The 22,041-nt window shown below is 45.3% G+C and overlaps 1 long non-coding RNA gene across 2 annotated transcripts; it reads right to left on the bottom strand.

Moving 5' to 3' along the window:
• Window positions 1–7,206: 7,206 nt before the first annotated feature.
• Window positions 7,207–9,815, bottom strand: LOC140604584 (uncharacterized). 2 transcript variants are annotated; one of them, XR_012007405.1, is made up of 2 exons: window positions 9,558–9,815; window positions 7,207–8,083 (listed from the first exon to the last, which is right to left on the bottom strand). It is a non-coding gene; the product is annotated as an uncharacterized lncRNA (long non-coding RNA). The 2 variants fall into 2 exon arrangements; XR_012007406.1 differs by lacking the exon at window positions 9,558–9,815 and adding an exon at window positions 9,166–9,539.
• Window positions 9,816–22,041: the final 12,226 nt, after the last annotated feature.

Below are 22,041 nucleotides of genomic sequence, written 5' to 3' on the forward strand. Positions count from 1 at the left end.
CCATTAAAAGGAAGCTATTCTTCATGCTCCACTGAGTAACGTGTGGGCTGCTGGATCAGGTGTTACCTCAATGATGTCTATCGGAGAGTAAGGCACACAGCTAGTCCCCCTGCCTGCATTCCTACATTCTATGTCTCTGCCTAGGCATCTATTCTCTGAAGCCCCATCTCAGGTGCCTACACTTCCAGAAGATCTATAACCCCCACTCCTTTTCTTCTTCAAGATGTTACTTGCAACTTGGTCTCTTATAAGATTATCTTGGCAGTTACTAATGGGTACCTGTAATAATTGCTTTTCAAAAATTATAGTATGTGAAGAATTTTTATCCATCCAGTTTGACTATCAACTCAACGGAAGAAACCAATTCTCCTTCCATCCTTCTCTTTCCATTGATTCCTCATAAAGTGCTTTGCAGCAATAGCCGTTCAAAATATACAGGTTCTTTGACTTAATTGATAGCTGTCTAACTAGGGAAACTCCTGAATAGTCAAACAGTTAATTCACAAATCTTACTGAACTTTTAAAGATTTTACATTTGTAAATATTATTATTAAGGATAATGGTATTATGACAAAATATGACCATACCTCATATGTTATGGGAATAGCTTTCATTCAACAAATATGGGTTGGAGAACTATGTATATGTTTATTTCATTTTACTAAGAAATTTGAATTTTATCCTAAAATCAAGGGGAAACTATTGAAGGATTTTTAAGCAGGGGGGTTATTTGAAATATTAAAACTCAAATGAGGAGTTCCATTTCAAATAAAGCAAAGTGAGCTCCTGACAAGAAGACCCTCCCACTAATAACAAGTGAAACTGTGGGAAAAAAAAATTACCTGAAGAATATGAAAGTTAAAATAAATACAGGCGTATTTAACTTTTTGGAAAAAAAGTTAGAACTTGGAAAAATTAAACAGCAAAGAGTACATTCTTTCTGATTGCAATGTGGCATGGAGAGGCTAACTCAAAACAAACAAAAATATCTATCCTCTTTCTGAACTTATAAAGGCAGAGTCAAGGAAGACCATGGCTGCTGGAAATGAAGACTCAGAGAAGGGAGCTTAGGTTCTTTGTATGAACTCTCCCCATGACTTTTGTTGACTCCCAAACCATGCATGCATCTAATTAAGGTAAAACAAAACAAGATAAACACACAAATACCTCTGAGATTTGAGCTGCTGCTCATTACACACTAGGCAATACCTGTCAATTGAGTTTAATAGAGATACTTTCCTGTTAAAACAAAATGTCAGCCTTCTTCAGAGGGTATAGCAGTATTCATATCCTCTTCCACACAACATTCTCTGTGTCCAGGACTTCAATGATGTTGAAATAATCAGACAAATGACTTTAATATATTCACTTTAATCTGCTCCAATAGTAAAGAAAATACACTTGCAATGAGTATTAAACATGGGAAATGTCATTAGAGAACAGAAAATATAAAGAAATGTTGATACTGAAAGATATAATACCTGAAAAAGATTAACTGAATAAATTTGATAGCATAGCAAATATGACAGGATCAAGAGTCACTGAATCAATAAAAATTATGCAACCTATAGATCAGAGAGAAAAAGATTGAGAAAAATAGACCTTTGAGGGTCTGAGGGATAATATCAAAAGCTAGAGCAGACAGGTCATTGGAGTCTGAGAATGAGGAGAGAAACCGAATGCATTAAAAAGTAGTTCGAGGAAATAATGGCTGAAAACTCTCAAATTTGGTGAGAAGCACAAACTGACAAAACCAGGAAGCTCCTTGAATCACAAAGAATATAAATACTATGCTCAGGCACATCACAGTCAAACTTCTAAAGTCTAGAAAAGGGAGAAAATTGTGAAAGTACACAAAGAAAAAAAAAAACACGTCCAGTTCAGGGAAATAGCAATTGGCTTCTCCTCAGAATTGAAAGAGGTCAGGTGACTGTGCACACATCTTGCAGCAGCTGAAGGAAGACAAGCACAACACTGCCACAGCCCCAAACTCCATCTGCAGGAAAGATTCCTTTAAAAAGGGAAGATAGAATAAACATATATTCAGGGCAAAGAAAATTGAAAGTATTTTTCTCTAGGAGAGATTCCCTACAGTAACTATAAAAGGAAATTCTTCAGGCTGAAGGGAAATACCAGAAGGAAATGTGGTTTTCAAGGAAAATGAAAAACATCAGAAAAGATAAATATCAGTGTAAGTACTTAAAAAATACATTGTCTTTTAATTTATTTGAAATGTATGTGACTTCTTAAAGCAAAATCTGTAACATTGCCTTGTGGGTTTATACTGTATGTGGATGTGATACATACAAAAAATATAGCAAAAGACTATGAGAATAGGAAGAAATAGGTCTACCTATATGATTACAAGCCTTCCAAATTTTAAGAACAATGGATTAACATCAACCCTAAGTTGGATGTGTATTGATAATACCAGTGAAGCCATTAATTATAATACATATATTTAATGCAAATTTTGACACAAATATCACAGTAATCTGAAGAAGATAAGAGAGAGAACAGAGGAACAAAATCAAGTAGAACAAAGATGTCAAAAATAGTCAATTGATAGACCAACATCCTACTAATCTATCATTAATTACGTAAAAATGTTAAGGGACTGAATATTCTCCTTAAACAGCAGAGATAATCATATGGATTAAATAGGAAGACAAAACTACATGTTATCCATAAAGGAATCTTCTCTCCAAACATTTTTTTCCTTTGAGATAATTATAGACTCACAATAAGTTCCAAAAATGGTACAGAGAGTTCTTAGGCACCCATCACCCAGCCTACTGCAATGGGGACATTGTCCATAATTGTGAATTGTCAAAGCTAGGAAATAAAGTGGCAGAGTAACCTCAGATCACAAATTATACGGAAAGCATTAAATATAAAAAGACAAAGAAAGGCTGAAAACACATGAATGGAAAAACATAAACTATGAAAATATCTAGAATAAGGAGGCTGGAGTGCCAATATTCATTTCAGATAAAAAAGAATATTATCAAATGGAGAGTGGGATGCTGTGTAACACTTTTACACAATAACTGGATGGATTAAAATGGGGAAACACAGTTCTACAATGAGAGCAGAAGATTTTGATGTCATTCTTTCCAGCAAAGGCTAGAACCAAAATTAACAAACACGGGTTTGATGTAAACAACACTACCACCACGTTGAGTGAATTGGTATTTATGGAATACAACCCAAAATGACTGCAAAACACACATACACACCTTTTTCAAGTACATATGACACATTCATCAACACAGATCGCATGCTGGGCTATAAAACACATATACTTTTGTTGAACTATTGATTTCTCTCTTTGGTGTGTCAGTTCCCACTTCATGTGTTTCGTGGCTCTTGTTAGGTTTGTACACGCTTATAATGGTCATGTGTTCTTAAGGGGTTGACGTGTCTACCACTATACGGGGTTCTCTTGTCTCTCGCTCCATCTTTTTCCATCTTCTACTTTTGACCTCTTCATTTCATTGAATCCAGCGTGTCCCTTTCACACAGGCACACAGCATATAGTTGGATCTTTAAAAACTTTTTTTAAAAACCATTCTGCTAGACTCTACCTGGAGTATTTAATTCATTTGCATTTAATAACATAATTGATGAGGTAGGATTTACATCTGCCATTTGCTATTATAGTTTTCTTTTTTATTATTATGCATTTATTTATCTATGGGGGGGCGGGAGAGAGAGAGAGAGCTTAAGTGGAGGGTGGGGAGGGACAGTGGGAGAGAGAGAATTCCAATAAGGCTCTGTGTTGGGCTCAGATTCACAATCCTGAGATCATGACCTGAGCCAAAATCAAGAGTCAGAAGCTTAACCAGCTAAGCCACCAGGTGTCCCTGCTATTTGTTTCCTAAATTTCTCCTCCACCCACCTTTCCTGCATTACTGACTTCTTTTGTGTTAAACAGATATTTCCTGAGGTACCATTTGAATTTCCTTGTCAAATATCAGTGACTCTTGATCCTGTCATATTTTCTATACTCTCACATCTATTCAGTGAATCTTTTTCAGGTATAACTTTCAATATCAATATTTCTTTCTATTTTCTGTTATCTACTGATATTTCCCTTGTTTAATTAATTATGGCACTATGTATGTTTATGTTGTAAATGAATTTGCAATTAATTTTTAACAACTAGATTCCAATGGTGAACAAAAGCATTATTCTGTATAGCTTGGTTTTCTCCTCTTTCTTTTGTGCTGTTAGACAGAAGTAGGAGTTTTGAAGTACAAGAGACACTCTGGGTGGCCCTGAAGGAGAAATCTGCCATTTTATGGAAAGAGCCACAGGTCAGGGAATGCCAGGCAGCTTCTGTGTGCTCAGCATAATACCTGGCCGACATCCTGCAAGAAGACAGCAACCCAGTGCAGGCCAACAACCACAAGGGACACAATTTTTCCCCGACAGCCCCAGGGGGATGCAAGGGGATCTCTTGCCTCAGATTAGATCAAAGTCCCAGCTGACCCCATGCTGTCAGTCTCCTGACACCCTGAGCAGGGAGGCCAGATACACCATGCCTGGACTTTGGACCCACAGAATTGTGAGAGAGGGTGTGATGCTTTAAGCAGGTAACTTTTGTGGTACCTTGTGACACAGTGAAATAAATGAGTCCAGCAGTCTTCCAAGGTAGATCTCTTTGGGGGAGCACATTTATGTGTTCTTGCAAGGTTTCTGTTGGTTCGTGGCATTGCACAGTTTCGTGAATGGTTGATGTTCTTTCTAGTTGATCTTATGAATTTCCCTCCACCCAAGCAATGTATCCAAAAATGACTTACTTCTGAGTCTCTTTGATTGAGCAGGTCACATTATTTGGGAATACTCCCTTTAGGATGGTTTCAGCCCTGCGGTCTTTTTTTTTTTTTTTTAATTTTTTGTTTTCAATCACAAGAGACAGAGAGAGAGAGAGGCAGAGAAACAGGCAGAGGCTGAAGCAGGCTCCATGCAGGGAGCCCGATATGGGACTCGATCCCAAATCTCTAGGATCATGCCCTGGGCCGAAGGCTGCACCAAACCGCTGAGCCACCCGGGCCACCCAGCCCAGTGATCTTGTGTGGTATTCACCTGGTCCATGGGAGCCATGCCCCTTTTGCCCTACCTCATATCATAAGTTATAAGTGACCCCATGGCTGATCTTTCTGTCCTGCCACCGTGGACAACTCCAGCCAGAGTTCTTCACCTGTCAACACGTTCAGGTATAGAACCACAGGGTGGCAAGTTGAATTTCCCACATAGCCTCTTGAAGCTCACCTCAATCCTGAGTGGGTTGTGTGGATTGTGTATAAAAGTGCTGTCTTCCTCACCCGTCCCCCTTGAGAGCCACAGTGAGGTCCCAATCCCAGCCCACTAACACATTTTTCCAGAGGAATTTTGTCCTCTGCCTTCTCTAGCTTTCTTTTATACTCTCAAGGCATAGACACAAGGCTAAGTGTCTCAGAGCACATTTTGTGGTCAACTTCTTTGCTATTCCTATCCCTGGGGTTCAGTACTTCAGTTGGGAATATGAGAGAAGATGATTCTTAATGTTTTGTCCTCTGACATTTGGGAATTCAGAACAAACTGATCAATCTTGTTCTACAGACTCTGCCATTCCCTTTCCATTATTGTGAGGGGGTTTTGAAATGGACCCCGCATCAAGAAGGGACAATACATGGTGAGCATAGGAAGACCAGAGCCACAATTTCAAACTTAATGGAGGTAAAGTCATGCTAAGCAGGAGCATTATGTAGACTAGAGTGGAGATACTTCAGGGGAAAACCAGTGTCTCTTCCTGACCATTTCCCTCTGACCCATCCACCATATAGAAGACTTTCTTCTTCAGAAAATGCAGAAGACTGACATCCAGAGATCTCCACGAATTACTATGGAAATTAACAGAAATTTATCTGAGGAAGCCACGGGCAGCCACTTGACCCCAGAAAGTGCTGATTTTAATAAGAAATTGCTATGGGTTGAGATTTTATTATTTTATAAGGAGGATTGCTTGTCTCAGGAAGAAGGGGGATGGATAAAAAAAAAGTCCTAGAAAGAAGCCAAGTGAAGAAAAGAGGGGAGAGCAAGAGAAATAGAGAGGGGTGATTGATGAGTAGGTGAGCATCGATGGGATGCTATACATAGATGCTGTACATCTATGGGATGTTATTAGTAAGGAAATATCAGGGCCCAGCCCCTGGTCCACCTCTCTGTATGACTGAGACATACGCATGAATCCTTCCATAAAAGAGACACCAGTTAGAGTCCAAAGTGTTTTCAATTTGGGTGATCAAGGAGTGTAGTGTTTGGAATGAGTAGGGAATATCTGGTCTCATGGTCCTCTCTAAACCATCCACAGTGCTCTTGCTGTGAAGAGCTGGGGAGGAGTACCCACCGACAGAGGATCATTCAACTGTAGATTCTTATGTTGCCCCATTGCCCACTTCCCTGAGTTAATTCCTGCAAAAATGAGGGAAGCAGTCGGGGTTGGCAGAGGTGATCACTCAGATCCTTTTGGAGAACAATTGAGCAAATGTAAATAGATCTGACAGTAAGACCAAGGGAAAAGCCCTATCAGTCAGACTCCAAGCATGAAAATGGCTCCCACACCAGGTAGTTTGATGGAGAAGATTTAAATGCAGAGGAAGTGATAAAGTGTTGGCAAAGCTGAACATGCAAAAAGGGAGCAGTGAGGCGGCCCCCATGTTAGTCCTAGCTGGAGGTCCCCACTGCCCGATGGCAGGGGGAAAAGCAGGAGTCTGTAGTGTGAGCCCAGAGACTAGGACTGGCTGGCAGGAGCTGTGCCTGCAGCATCAAGGCTGAGGGAGAAGCAAGGACATAGAAGCAGGGGCTTTGCTATGGGAGATAAGCCACTGCTGGAGCAGAGAGTGTGGGAGAGAAATCTGCGGCTCTCCCTTCTTCCCATCTACCCTTTTGCCACCACACACTTGCATCAACTGAAATCAACCATAAGCCAAGAGGCTTGAAGAACATAGTTTGCAAAAAAAGAAAAAAAAGGAACATAATTTGCCGATAATTGTGCCAGTTACACAGAGCAAAGCAGAGAAAGGACAGGGAATGTATCTGTGCAAAATGGTACAATGGTAGCTCAAATGTAAAGCAAAATCATTATGTGAAATTAAAATCATATGTGAAAACTGAGTGATCAAATTTCAGTAGCTGCTGTAAGATGAATAATTTTCACTCTTGTTATATGAAGCTACAAATTTTATTTCATAAACAAAAGCTATGGATAGTCAATCATACATGCACAATCCATGCTGAGCATTTTAATTCGACCTCTAACATCTTAATTTATTGGCAAGAAGAGAAGTACAAAGTTGGGGCCATGGGCATTAACTGAGTAGGTATGAGTTGCTTAAAAACACAGTGTAAATATTAGAATCAATGACTGATCGCTTATTGATATACCCAGAAATAACATGAATAATTTCTTGTATGCTATAGAATTGTAATTCCATTAACAGAGATGCAGATGTCATTTCTGTTTATCTATTTGGTTTAAATTATTATACAAAGATAGATACACAGAACAGGACAGGGGTGTGCACATCCATTTCCAGCTTCCAGGCTATGACCTTGAAGAAATGAAAGCTTCTCTGGGTCTCAGTTTCTTCAAATATAAATGGAGATAATGAAATCATAAGTCGATCTTGAGTCATATGAGGAAAATATGGAGGAAAGATTTATAAATTACAAGAGACTCTACAAATACATAGTAGTAGTATCCGATTAGGCTACTCGATGCCCACTTGGACCTAGATTTTTTTAAGGATTATCTTAAAAAATAAGCAAAGAAACAAAACCAAGGGAGAAAGACAGGAGAATGATTCTGAGACTCACTCACAGTGTGACCTGGGTAAGGCACACGACTTCTCTTGTCCTCCCTTGAATACCAAGTCCCACTTTGAAGGCCAGGGGAGGGCTGGTCTGGTTCACCTGATCCTCCGTCGGCAACAGAAAAAGTTCATCTTGCAATTTCCAACAACCTTCTCATCCTCGGTGCATATCCTCCTGCATTTGCCCCGGCCAAGCCAGCACGGCTCACAAACAGCAAACTCACCTAGTTCAAGAAATAGTAGCTTATACACCTTTCCAGGGACTCCCTGAAAATGAGGAGAAGTTTAACAGCCACAAAAGAATGAGGGTGGGGGTGGTTTGTACAATTGTAAAGAGTGTTTTTAAGAACCAGCCCCAGATTTTCAAAGAGCTTTGCTTTTTTCAGGATGGAGTTGGGGAAGAGGTATCGTTGAAGGAGGGATAAGCCCCATCTCTGTTCTCCACGTGGTTAAGGCCCTTGCATGAGTCAAAGTAAGCACAGGGGGATGAGGTGTCATGTATACGACAGAACCATAAAAATACACACCTGATAGTTCTGCAAATGTTACAAGATGAAGGTGGAAGGGCTACCTTTTGGTTTTAAAAGATCCTTGAAAGTAGAGGTGAAGTTAGGTTTAGTTCTGGTTTGGGCCTGGCAGTGGTGGTGTGTCCTCAGTAAACTGCTTGTTTTCCGCTTTCTCATTTCTCATATAGACATTCTAGAAATGCTTGTCTACACTGTAAGCTATTCTAGTGGTCACATGGAGTAATTTAGGTGAGTCTATTTCACCAAACAGTATGTAGCCCATTAGTTATTTTTGTAGTTGTTAATGTTCTTCCTGTAGAAGATGAGAGCACAGAGAGAGATTGGGGGGCTCTTCATCGTGGACAGATCTTCCATAATGGTAATGAGATCTCCCTTTATTTGATCCTTCTTAGACCAATAGCAGAGATTGGGATGCATTTTATTGGGTTTGGGAGCAGAGCCGGTAGGAGATGGATGAGCATGTTCCCCAAACATTGCTCATTAGCTGGTACGAGCTTGATTCTCTAAACCTGCTTTAGTTAGCACCCTGAGCTAATGAGACCAGCTCCAAATCTCTATGGACAAAATTCTATTCCAGTAACAAAGAGATTTCTCTATAAAATGGCAAAGCAGGTATGATGCTGGCTACAAGAGGAAGAGAAGGCAGAGGCAGAAATCTGGGATTTCAGGCAACTCTATTCTCACTGTCATTTCCATCCCTCCTTGTCTCTGGAGGTCAGAGGAAGCTGACCAGCTAGGGGTCCTAAAGGTAGAAAGTATGGGTGAGGGATTCAAGTTACCTCCTGGAAGTGGCTGGGAATATTCAAGTTCTGCTTGGCACCCAAAATTTAAATCTTCACATTTTGGATATTAAAATTAGTGCAGGAAATAACACTGTGTAAAACAGTATTCCCAGCTCCCCCCATCTGCTGTCGAGGGACAGCAGAGCACAGAGGCTGCTTCTTTATCCTATTTCTGAAGGCCAGCACTCCCAGGAACCAGGAGGGAGGTTTACAAAAGAGGGAAGGGGGAGGGAATAGCAGTTTGCTTAGAAAATGCCACCGCAGATTCAAGAAAATCCCATGAGAAGCTCAATGGGGAGCCGACCATTCCTGTCAGTCTTAGGATGGTCCACAGAAGAGCCGGCGGCTTGACCATCTGCCTCTTCACCATTCCATCCATTTGCGATTACCTGATAGAAATTGAGCCAAAACGAAGAGAAAGGCAAAGATGAAACAAGACATCTTTCTGCTCAGGATCATCTCTGAGAGAAGCCTCTTCAGAGCAGAGGTTTGGGGTCTCTGAGAGGACAGAAGGCTCACTTATATTTGCGAGAAATGGGGAATGTTCTTGGTCAGTGAAGTGAATCAGTAAAGAAAGCACATTTATATGCTCCATTTCCCAGGATCAAGGCCCCATGTGATGGTATCCATAAAGCCTTATCTTCGGAGAGTTCTGGCTGGGGGAGTGCAAGGAACACGAGGCAGGAGCTAGAAAAGCAGGCGCCTCCCACTGATCCTCCTGGCCCAGCAAGTAGGAGCCTGCTACTCCCCTTCTCTCTCACAATTCAGTTTTCTCTCCCAAAGAATAAGGAGCAACTATGGTTACTGAGAGACAACACAGTTCCTTCTGTCAGCCTAAGGTTTGTGTCCAGTTCGAGTGATGATGATTGGGACATGCTTGGAACACAGGGATTGCCCTGTAAGAAGAGCCCAGAAGCAGACACTTTCCTTCTCTGGCTTTCCTTTGTGCTCCCTGTGAATGTCCCCAGGAGCAAAGGGAAAGGGGTGGCAGTCATTTCACCAAAGGAGCTCTGCATCCCTGAGCCTGTACCACTGTCACCTGGCAGCACGAAGGCATTATTACCACATCCTTTTCATTCATCAAGAACCTGGGTATCAAAATTAACATTCATATCCCGGTACCCTCAAATGAATCCCATCCTATTGCCTCTGCTTATTCAAGCATCTGCTCTTCATTTTGGGAAGGCAAGATGGGGGCACTGAGCCACATAGACTAAAGTCAGATTGGTTTAGCAAGTATGTGACCTCGGTTGTTTAGTTTGTTGAACTTGTTTCTAAATCTTTAAATGGGGATGTAATAAAGGTATGTACTTTATAGGATATCTAAAAGGTCTCACTGAAATGAATATAAAGTGGCTACCAGACTGCTCGCTTGGACTCAGTGCAGATGTACCTAGAGATGGGGTTGGGGTGTCTCAGGGCCTAGCATACCATTAACCCCTCCCTGGGATAAGCGTGCCATGGTGTAGGTGGGCAACTTGGTAGGAACAGGCTCCGAGTCGTGGGGTCCCTGGTGCGATGCTGGCAGATGTCCTCACAGGGGAACTGGGAGGCTAGAGCCCAGGGAGGAGAGGCAACAAGGGGCCGTGGATAGCGCATCACAGATGGAGGCCTCGTAGGATCTCCTGCACTAACAGGAATGAGGACGATTCCCTACCGACATGCAGGCCTGTGCCCCGTAGTGTTGAGCGGGTGGCGGGACACTCCCCTGTGTGCCCGCTCAGCTGAGGGCCCAAGCGCTCCTGCACCTATCAGCCCGGAGGCCGAGCAGCCTCCTCTGCTGCAGTGAGTGTGCTCAGAGGTTTGGTTTATCATGTTCCCCAATAAAAAATGTAACTGTCACCCCCTCCTGCCCCCAGACACATGCAACCCCCTGGTTCATCACTGATCCACTCCCACCCTGGACGGTCCAATCAGCACTAGGGCTGTACAGGGTCAGGAACCTGACTCCAGGGGACCGCTGTCAACTTCGCCATCCTCTTAGAGGACTAGGAGCCACGGGGATCCCTTCTCCCAAAGAAACCCAAACCGAAGTCCTACATCTGGCATCCCAAACCTCCCTTCTCCCTCCAGCCTCCGTGCAAGTTTAATGGAAGTGCTTGCCTCATTTTGGGGGGTGGCTCACCCTTGACTATGTATGGAGCGTCTTCCTTTTTTTTTTTTGTTTTGTTTTTTTTCTTTTAAGAATGTACTCCTTCACATGTGTGCCCCTTATTAAAGGAATCATAAGGAAAGAGGGACTGGTCATCGGGGTGTTCGGATGGAGGGGCCAAGGGGACCTGGGATCTCCAAGTTCAACTTGAAAAGTCTTTTGGATGACCCAGGGTGAGAATGGGGGTGGCAGGATACACCAGGCCTCAGTGGTTTCTCAGACAACAGGGGTTGCTCCTACCTGGTCTAGGGCTGATGACCCACCTCCTTCCTGACGCCCCATCAGAGACCCACTGGGATTGAGGCAGGGGTGTTTCCCGTTGTGGTGATTATGAGACTTGGGTATTGTTCAGGTGAGTCATGTGCAGGCATGTTTGGATGCCTCAGTTCAGGATTTAAGAGATTGTACTTTGGAGCCTGGGGCTGTTATTTGGCACCTGAATTGGTTCCTCCTTGCCGTGGATGGTGCTTCCAGTCTGGTATGGGGCTACATAAGAATGCGGGAGCAGAAGTTTTCTGATTCCGGAGCATATCCAGAAATACCGCAAAGGCTCCAGAAGGTGAGAACCTCCTCTCTGGCGTCCTGTGCTTGCTCCATCTACTCCTGGGTCCTTAGGGTCTTAGAACAATTTTTATTGAGCCTGGTGGGCCATGGATGCCTTCCCTGGGTCTTGCAGGCAGTAACAAAGGGTTGCTGGAACCAGAGGTGACTCATAATATTTCCCAGAAGCTCAGGCATGCCAGCGTTAACCAGAGTAAAACTCCTACTTAATCGAAGGGGACAAAAAAGAGACAGTGTCTTGCACTGCAGGTAGGAGCATGAGGGTGCTATGTTGGGTTTTGCAACCAGCGAAACCTATTCACGTTGAAAATACAAGCAAGCCCACCGTTTAGAAACACCGTCTGTAGACTCTCCCTCAAAGTAACAAACCTCTTATTAAGTAAAGGAACATATTCATGTTGACATCACTGCAGGAGGCAGAGAAAGGGTACAAGCATGTTAGCCAAGCAGAGCAGGTGGTGTAACAATTTGAGGGTCATTTTGCATGGCGACAATCAATTCAGTGAGTTAGGTCTCAGCTCCTAACGCTGGGAAATGAACAAGGGGTAGTGGAAGGGCAGGTGGGCGGGCGTGGGGATGACTGGGTGACGGGCACTGAGGGGGGCACTTGACGGGATGAGCACTGAGTGTTATACATTGGCAAATCATAGTCCAATAAAAAATATACAAAAATTTTTAAAAACAACAACAGAAAAGTAAACCCTATCACTGATGGTAAAAAAAAAAAAAAAATTATGTCACAGGCAGAGGACCCAAAGAGCATTTCAGCCTATGATTCTTTTCATTATTTTCATAAGATTATGTATCATGAAATTAGGAATCTTAACGATTTGGGGGTGTAGAGTTCAGTGGTATTAAGTACATTCATCCTGTTGTGCAAGCATCACCACCATCCAACTCCTGAACTCTTTTCATTTGCTAAACTAGAACTCTCCCCATTGAACACACCCCATTTCCTCTCTCCACCCCATCCCCTGATGACCACCGTACATCATTCTGTCACTGTGAATCTGACTTGTATAAGAATAATCACACAGTATTTTTCTTTTTCTGAACAGCTTATTACACTTATCATAATGTCCTTCAGGTTCATCGATGTTCTAGAATCTGTACATCATAATCTCCTTCCTTTGTAAGCCTGAGTAATACTCTATTATATGGATATATCTCATTTTGCTTATCAATTTATCTGTAGCCTATGGTTTTAACTTAAAAACATAATATGAAAAAAAAAACATAATATGAATGGATGCTTCTAAAAGTGTGGAGGTTTCCTGAATGAGTTGGTTCTACCCCTGTGAGTGATGACAAATTGTTAACCTTGGTGAGATGGAGAGGGGTCAGGAGAGGCGAGGAGGATATAAGTCTACCATCTCTATGGAAATATATCACTTTGTAAAACCAAAACCAAAACCAAAACAAAGCAAAAAAACATAATCAGATATTTTTTTAGAGGATCAGGCTGGCAAAGGAAATCTTCCTCAGGGTTCCCCTATCATCACAGACCCCGTCACTGTCTCTAGAGGGGGACATGCAATATTTAAGGGGCTCATCAGAGTAATACACTCAAACTCATACACTGGGGACTTGAAGCAGCATGTAAATTATGAATTGTAGGTCTGTTGGAGAACCCTCCATAATCATTTTCCAAAAAATCTGACCTGTTTCATGAAAAGAGAGGCTACACAATGTTATATGGCATCAACAACAAAAATAATCCATGATAAAAATTTATTGATAAAAATAATGAATTACAATTGTCATCATGAATAATATTAATTCCACTACTATTAATATGGGACATAATGATAAATCAGGAGGTTGGGTATAGAATCCTCTAAGTGAATGATAAAGGGACTGTGCTGGGCCTTACAGGGTGGAGAGTTTAAAGCTCTGCGTGTGCACATGACATCTGTAACAGGAGGCAGAGATGAATAACAGGATGGAAAAAGCCAGCCAGAAGGAGGGTCTAGGCCAACTTGGGAAATTGCATGCAGACCCCTTGAGGGAGAGCCCGTGGGGCAGAGGGGGTGCAGCAGGACAGCCACCCGATTTCAGGAGCTTGGTCCGTCTGCAGGCCAGGCAGGACTCCACGTCCACACCTGCACAGAAGAGCCCAGCGTCAAGTGGACATTCAAGCTGCCATTTCTATTCCCACCCTCTCTGCCCAACATCCCTTCTGTTTCTTTTCCACTTAGACCCTGGAGCTCCAGACTTCTCAGTTCACATCTCCAAGGTCACTTAAAATATTTGCAGAGGGTCAGATGGGCCTGGGCTGTAGGAGGGTGTCACCCACGATACTCCCATACTAGCAGGGAGGACATTGCCTTCCGAGTGGTTGCCAGGCTCCCTTGGAAGACGGAGAAAAGTCGTGGGATGTGCAGGATGGGCGTTCACAATCTCTGTGCCTTCTGGTACTGCACCAGCAGCCTCTCCTGTGTACCTGAGGGGACTTAGATCTCCAGAGTTTCAGGCTGGCCTAGGGAGCCTTTTCTGTACCTCCATTGTTAGCTACAGTGGCTCTAGGATTCCAGATCAGATCAACTCATGTGGATGTTCATATGGACAGAGACACCAGCTCCCACCTTTCCAAGAAGGCAAGAGTGACTATGGGGGCCCCTGATGTGACTCATGTTGTGGCAGTTCTGTTCATCCAAGGACAACTTTCCGGGACTTCCAGGCTGGCACAAGCAGCCAGTGGGCCTAGAGGGAATTTTGAATTTTAACAGAGGCATATATGTAAAGGATGTCCTTCAGGAGGCTCCTGTGGTATCGAGGGCTGGTCCTGCTTCTGGAGGCTGACTTGGAATATTTCAAGGTGCTCCTGAGCAAAATAAATATCATGTAGTACAGAAGGGATTGCTTTCCTGTGGACAAACTCTACTGAAGGTTGTATATCAAACAACTGCAGAAACAATTAATGGCAAGAAAATAATGAAAATAATAATGAATAACAAGAACAATCACAAAAATGATCATAGTTAGGGAACTGTAATTGCTAATGATAATCATAACCTAAGGAGATGGGAGATCAGAAGACAGGTTTCCCTAAGTGAGGGGCACAAGAATATCATTTTTCTTTTATTATTATTATTTTTTATTTTTTTTAACATTTTTTTTTATTTATTATTTATGATAGTCACAGAGAGAGAGAGGCAGAGACATAGGCAGAGGGAGAAGCAGGCTCCATGCACCGGGAGCCTGACGTGGGATTCGATCCTGGGTCTCCAGGATCGCGCCCTGGGCCAAAGGCAGGCGCCAAACTGCTGCGCCACCCAGGGATCCCTATTTTTTATTTTTTAAAGGAATTTATTTATTCACAGAGACCCAGAGAGAGAGAGAGAGAGAGGCAGAGACACAGGCAGAGGGAGAAACAGGCTCCATGCAGGGAGCCCGACTTGGGACTCAATCTCGGGACTCCAGGATCAGGCCCTGGGCTGCAGGCGGCGCTAAACAGCTGCACCACCGGGGCTACCCAGGAATATCATTTTTCATGGGGTAGTTGGGGTCACTGTTCTAGATTCAACAGTGAAATATGTTCCATGAGGGCAAAGCCTGTTAGCAAGAAAAAAAAGAAGCCCAACCCAGTGGTGGGCATTAGTTCTAGTGTGCCAACTATGGAAGAAGGGCCTTGTGGGCAAAGGTAGAAGGACCTTGGTCCGGGGCCCTGAAAGAGCCCTCCCACCTTCTAGGAGCAAGGACAGCTGGTTGACAGGGTGTGGCTCCATGTAAGGAAAGACAGGGCACTGAGGGGGACACTTGACGGGATGAGCACTGGGTGTTATTCTGTATGTTGGTAAATTGAACACCAATAAAAAATTAACTTATTAAAAAAAAAGGAAAGACAGGGGACCCAATCCACACCCAGTATACAGAAGCCCCACTAGAACCAACATTGAGCGCCTAGTGTTCTGTTATCCTTTGTATGCTAGCTGCCTCTCTGCCACCTGTTTTTTCTTTGCCAGGCCCATCAGCTTCAGACATCTCGATGTCCCTGTATGGGCCAATTATTACCGAACTTATTCCTCTCTGACCTGCAGGGTGGGACATGAAATGGTAGGATCCATGCATAAGCTTCCTGGAGGACTTTGTCAACAGAGGCAGAGTTTGACTCAGCTGCAAAGAGCCACCTGCCTCAAGGCAACTGCTCCCCAGAGTGACCGACAGGCAATGATTATTCACAGAGGCCACTCGGCTTCAATTTAGGACAAGGTATGGGTCCTGCGAGTTCTCCAGCACCCTGTGTGGTGGGCTGATGCCGTGAGGGTGCACAGTGGTCAGACATCTCCCTCTGCCTGTGTTTCTTCCTCCCCACCCTTTCCAACCATGTTCGCCTTGAGATCACTGCCTAGGAAACACCCAGCACCCTGAACTCCATCTCCTCTGCAGTCGGGGACAACAGAGGAAAGATGCCAGGGAAGAGAGGGCTTGCACACAAGAGGAATCAAAGTCTACTGAGGCTGAAACTAACATAAAGACTGATGACGCTCCGTGTGACAGTGTTTTGTTGATTCGAGCATTTGAATTGTGAGCAAGAAAGAGGTCCATGAATTAATGGGGACCAAAAAATCAGATGGGTGTGGGCTGAGGAGAAAAGTTGATTAGGGGACCTTACCTCTTCTTGGATTGCAAAGAAAATAAGAGAGAAGTAGGCGGAAATATATGGAGATTGAAGCCTTTTTGTTTTTCAATGAAAATTTCAATCTGGGTGATGCCATCACGTGTTGTAATATTAGGAGGCAGAATCAGATTAGGGAGGAGTTCTTTCAAATAAAGTGTATATGTTTTAAATTATACAGATATATATATAATTATACAGAAAATATATCTAAAATTCATGATACAGAAAGAAGAGGAACCCAACACAAATGTAGAAATAAATTGCCTGAGATGAAAGGTCATTCCTTTCCTGTTCTGAGGGAGATGATTGAAAGTGTGAAAAATGTCAAATCTAGTGGTTGAAACCATCTACATCCCAAATTATCTACTTCATTTATGAAATAATTTATACACCATCTGATGAAGGTGAAAGTAGCGTCCACGGGGACTGCATGACAATGGCAAAGGTCTGAAGTACTCCTTGAGGAGCATAGAAGGAACTGCAATGCGTGCCTTACTAGGGCTGCCAAGCATTTTTGGAGAAAGACATAAAATGACATCACATACAATGGAATACTTACTACATCCTCTGGTGTAATTATTTCCTCTTGGAAATTTTAAGGAATTTTAAGCCAGAGGAGCTTATCTCTACAGGTGTTAAGAATTCCACTCAAATGTGTATATTGACTGTGAATGGCCTGGAAACAAAGTTATTGACCATATTTTATCATCTGATCCTGTTTTCATTTCTCCACTAACCAAGAAATAAAATATAAGATTGTTTTCTCCATTTTCTTTGGATTATTAATAAATTCTTTTTTTAATTCATTTTTATTGGTGTTGAATTTACTAACATATAGAATAACACCCAGTGCTCATCCCATCAAGTGCCCCCCTCAGTACCCGTCACCCATTCACCCCCACCCCCACCCTACTCCCCTTCCAACACCCTTAGTTTGTTTCCCAGAGTTAAGGGTCTCTCATGTTCTGTCTCCCTTTCTGATATTTCTCACTCATTTTTTCTCATTTCCCCTTTATTGCCTTTCACTATTTTTTTATTCCCCAAATGAATGAGACCATATAATGTTTGTCCTTCCCCGATTGACTTATTTCACTCAGCATAATACCCTCCAGTTTCATCCATGTCAAAGTAAATGGTGGGTGTTTGTCGTTTCTAATGGCTGAGGAATATTCCACTGTACACAGAGACCACAGCTTCTTTATCCATCATCTGTCAATGGACACCGAGGCTCCTTCCACAGTGTGGCTACTGTGGACATTGCTGCTAGAAACATCGGGGTGCAGGTGTCTCACCGTTTCCCTGCACCTGTATCTTTGGGGTAAATCCCCAGCAGTGCAATTGCTGGGTCGTAGGGAAGGCCTATTTTTAACTATTTGAGGAACCTCCACACAGTTTTCCAGAGTGGCTGCACCAGGTCACATTCCCACCCACAGTGCAGGAGGGTTCCCCTTTCTCCACATCTTTGCTTACATTTGTGGTTTCCTGCCTTGTCAATTTTCCCCATTCTCACTGGTGTGAGGTGGCATCTCATCATGGTTTTGATTTGTATTTCCCTGATGGCAAGTGATGCAGAGCATGATTTCATGTGCATGTTGGCCATGTCTATGTCTTCCTCTGTGAGATTTCTGTTCATGTCTTTTGCCCATTTCATGATTGGATGGTTTGTTTCTTTGCTTTTGAGTTTAATAAGTTCTTTCTAGATCTTGGGAAGGCTAAAAAAAAAACATTTTTTTTGGACAGTAAGTTTATCAGCCCGTGGACACAGGCAGCGCAGTGCATGGACAGATGCGCACACCGCTGGGGACGGCTCCCACCCGGCCAGGCTGCTCACAGCATCACCTCGGAAAAAACTCAGAAACCGTGTAATGCAGTGCGTGATTCAGGGAGTCTTCTATGAACCAAAAGAAATGTGCACTTCAATAGGCAAATGTAAAACACAAAAAAGGCGAGTAGACCTGGAACCTGTGTCGGGTAGAATCTAAAACAATCCAGAAGTTGAACTTGTTTCCTCACTTTAATATTTCATCACAGGCTCAGACCTTGACACGAAGTCCCTCCGGTCCCGGTCGCAGGCCTGCATCTGGGGGGCCAGGCCGTCCCGAGGTGCTGGTCCCCTGAGCTCCTGCCGATGGCATCGATGATGTCCTCCTCCACTTTGTGCAGCTCTCGGACTTCCTCCTCGAGTATCTCCTGTTCCATCTGATCCAAGCCCAAGGCACCCCAGGCCCCGTCACCCCCGCTCCCCCGGCCTCCTCCCAGGATGAGGCTGCTGCTGCAGGGCTCCTGGCTGTGGGCTCCTGGCCACAGATGGAGCCTGGACAGCAGCGAGGACATGGTCTGCTCCACGAGGGGCTCTGCTCCGGGGCTCCCGCCTCCCTGAGCAGGTAGGTGGGTGCTGGTTGCTCGGCCCTCCGCAGGGCTGTCGTCCTCCTTGCCACCAGCCAGCTCGTCTGCATGGGAGGCTGCTTTTCCCTTCTCGGCCAGCAGCTTGTTCATTTCTTCCATGAGGCCCCTCCTGTACCCCACAACTCCTCAGTCGGCGTCAGACTTGGAGGTCTCGCCAGGGCTGGAGATTCCAGAGGCATCTTCTGACACAATCAATCAGACCACCAGAAATCAGTGGGTTCAGAGAACACTCCTCGGGCGGGACGGGAATTAAAACGGGGTCTTGTAGAAACATCACCTCTCTTTCCTGAAGACTTCCCAGCCGAGCCCTTGCTGCCCTCCTGTTCACTGTTCTCCCATCACCGAGGCTCCCGTGGGAGGGGGCTTCCTCTTGCCCTGCAGTCCTCTTGGGAACAGATGTACCGAACGCCAAGATGCCTACAGCTAAAGACACGACTGTCCATTTGTCATCCCCGTCCGTCCACCGCCGGAAATGGAACCCCTCATCAAGCTCCATGAATGCTCAGAGGGCAAAACTCACGACCCGGCTGTGGTCCCACAGTCGTGGAAAATGTACACTGAGCTGTGAGAATTGCCAGAAGTCTTGTGTTTCTGTTTTCTTTCATTGTGTTTTTTGTTTTGCTCTTCTCTGAACCCAGCCATTGGGGACATTGGGCATTTTATCAAACGTGCTATCACTAAATCTAACATTTCAACATTCTTATATTCTCTAACCTTCCAACAAGATGGGGAAAGAGCTCTCAAAGTATGGATTTTCAGGTGGTAAATACACGGAATCTCTGAGACCCAAAGAAATGCATGTTTACAATTTGCGGTTTTGACAGGAAGTGGTGTTTTCTCACCTGGTTCTCATCATGTCGTCGCATTGCAAATGACATAATGATACTGAATCACAGCACCGGCGCTTGTAATGATAGGATGCGATGGAATCATAGAAAGACGGTCCCCTGTTGCAAGGAAGTGTCTCGGCTCCGCTGCAGCTGGAGAGGGCAGTTGGCAATTTGCAACCTCTTCGCGGCTGAAGATGTTTAACAGATAAGATGGGATCGCTTCCTGAGGTGAGCTCCAGGTGGAGACAATACTTGGCTTCCCATTCCTTCAAGAGGGAGGAAATGGCAAGAAAAGAAAACTCCGAGAGAGAGAGACAGAGAATAAATCAAAAGCTAAATGACACCCGAGAATGGATGTTGAGTCCTTAGGAGCCCAAACATCAGCACTGCCTCATTAGGCACATGCAAGGGGACATGCAGCGGAATTATCGCAGCCGCACAGGCTCTTCCAGGCAGCAGCCTGGGCTGGTGGTGCCTTCATTCAGCCGAGGAGGGAGCCACCGGCCTGGGCAGGAGCTGTGCCCGCCACTGGGAGGACGGGGATGTGGGGACAAGGTGTCACCCTCAAGGGCTCGCCCGGGAGAAGAGCGAGAGCACAGAGCATCCCGTCCGCCGGGGGAAGAGCACTGACGAGGTGCTGCAGGAGCTCCTTAGGTTAGGAGGCTCCTGGGGCCCCCGGGTCTGAGCACCAAGGGTCCCCACAAGTGACACGGAGAGAAGCAGAAGGGGTGAGGCGCACAGAGCGGTTGCAACAGGCTGGGGGGTGGGGGACCGCAGGCCAGGCCCGAGGCGGGGACGCCGTCGCGGGGAGGTAGCTTGCGGGGGCCGCGTGGACCCACAGGGCGCCGCTGGGGCTTGAACCCGCTTCTGAGAACCAGGGGGGCCAGAGGGGCAGCAGAACCAGCACATCCTGGTCCTCGGGGGCAATCCCGGCGAGTGGCCTTCAAGACGGCCTTCCTTTAAAATCCCTCGGTTAAGGACATCGCAGCAAAGAACCATGGATAATCCGCAGAGGAGAAATGAGCGTGACGTGGGTCCAGCCTTCGATCTCCAGGGTCGGTCGGAGGACCCGGGGCAGCGGCCCAGGGAGGTGCAGGCGTGGGAGCTCCCCGGGGCGAGGAGGGGCCCACACCCCCGAGCTCGGGCACCGGCGGGGCTCAGCCCGGGGTCATGCCGGGCCACTCGGGAGAGGAGCACGTGGGCCCGGGCCTCCTGGAGGCATCAGGCTGCTCTCGGCAGGTGTGTCCACTAGGGTCTGCTCCACCTGCAGGGGCCCACGATGCCGGGTGACCCTGTGGCCAGCACGGCCGCCCGCCGCCCTGAAATGGAGCCGCAGCTCAAGGCCGCTGTGGGACGAGGACATGGAGGCGGAGACCGTGCAGTTTCCATGATGAGCCGCGGGCACCTGCCGGTGGCTGCATCGGGGCCTTTCCCGGGACGTGGGGCCCCCTCAGCACCAGGAGCTGGGGCGCCCAGGGGCTCAGTGCGGAAGCGTCTGCCTTGGGCTCAGGCCGTGACCTCAGAGTCCTGGAATCGAGCCCCGCGTCCCGCGCAGCGGAAGGTCTGCTTCTCCCTCTGCCCTCCCCGCCCCCTGCTCATGCTTGGTCTCTGCCAAATAAATATATAAAATCTTAAAAAAAAAAAAAAAAAAAGAAGCCAGAAGCTTTTTATTCCTTTCAAGCAAGTTTTAACTGCGCGGATAGCACCAAAGCCTTGCCGCAGGGTTGTGTCCTCAGCGCACATCAGCCTGTCCTGCCACCGCGTGGGATGTCCCGTCTGCAGCACCGTCCTGCTCCTCCCGCCCCAACTTTCTGCCCCGCAGACAGTGCTAGAGAGGAGCAAGGGCGCAGGCCTCTAAGCGAGGCACAGCGGGGGGGCCCCTTCCTGCTCCTTCTTCAGCTCCCGGGGGTGGGGAGGGGACATTTGTATGTCACACCCCACATTATTGCCTGATTGTTTCCTAATTAAAAAAAAAAAAATTTCTTGGATGCCAGCGACCGACGGCCAAATTCTCTGACCTGCTGCCGCCCGCGACTCCAAATACAGCTCGTGTCCAGCGTTGGTCCAGCGTGCACCACGCAATTGAAAGAGAATTTATTCATTTTTTTATCAAGTCTCAGACGCTTTATCTAAATTATGGCACTATAGAACGTTAGAAGACCGCATAATAAACGCGCATTATTTTTCCAGGTTTACCGCAACACGATTGACATAGAATGTGCACGTTTCGGTCGGTGGGTGGTGCAAAGGTCCGAGATATGTGTACAAGGGGGTGTTTGCCCTGAGAGACTGCGTAGCACAGC

This window comes from Canis lupus, chromosome 15, assembly GCF_048164855.1.
Source record: "Canis lupus baileyi chromosome 15, mCanLup2.hap1, whole genome shotgun sequence".
Taxonomy (NCBI): Eukaryota; Metazoa; Chordata; class Mammalia; order Carnivora; family Canidae; genus Canis; species Canis lupus.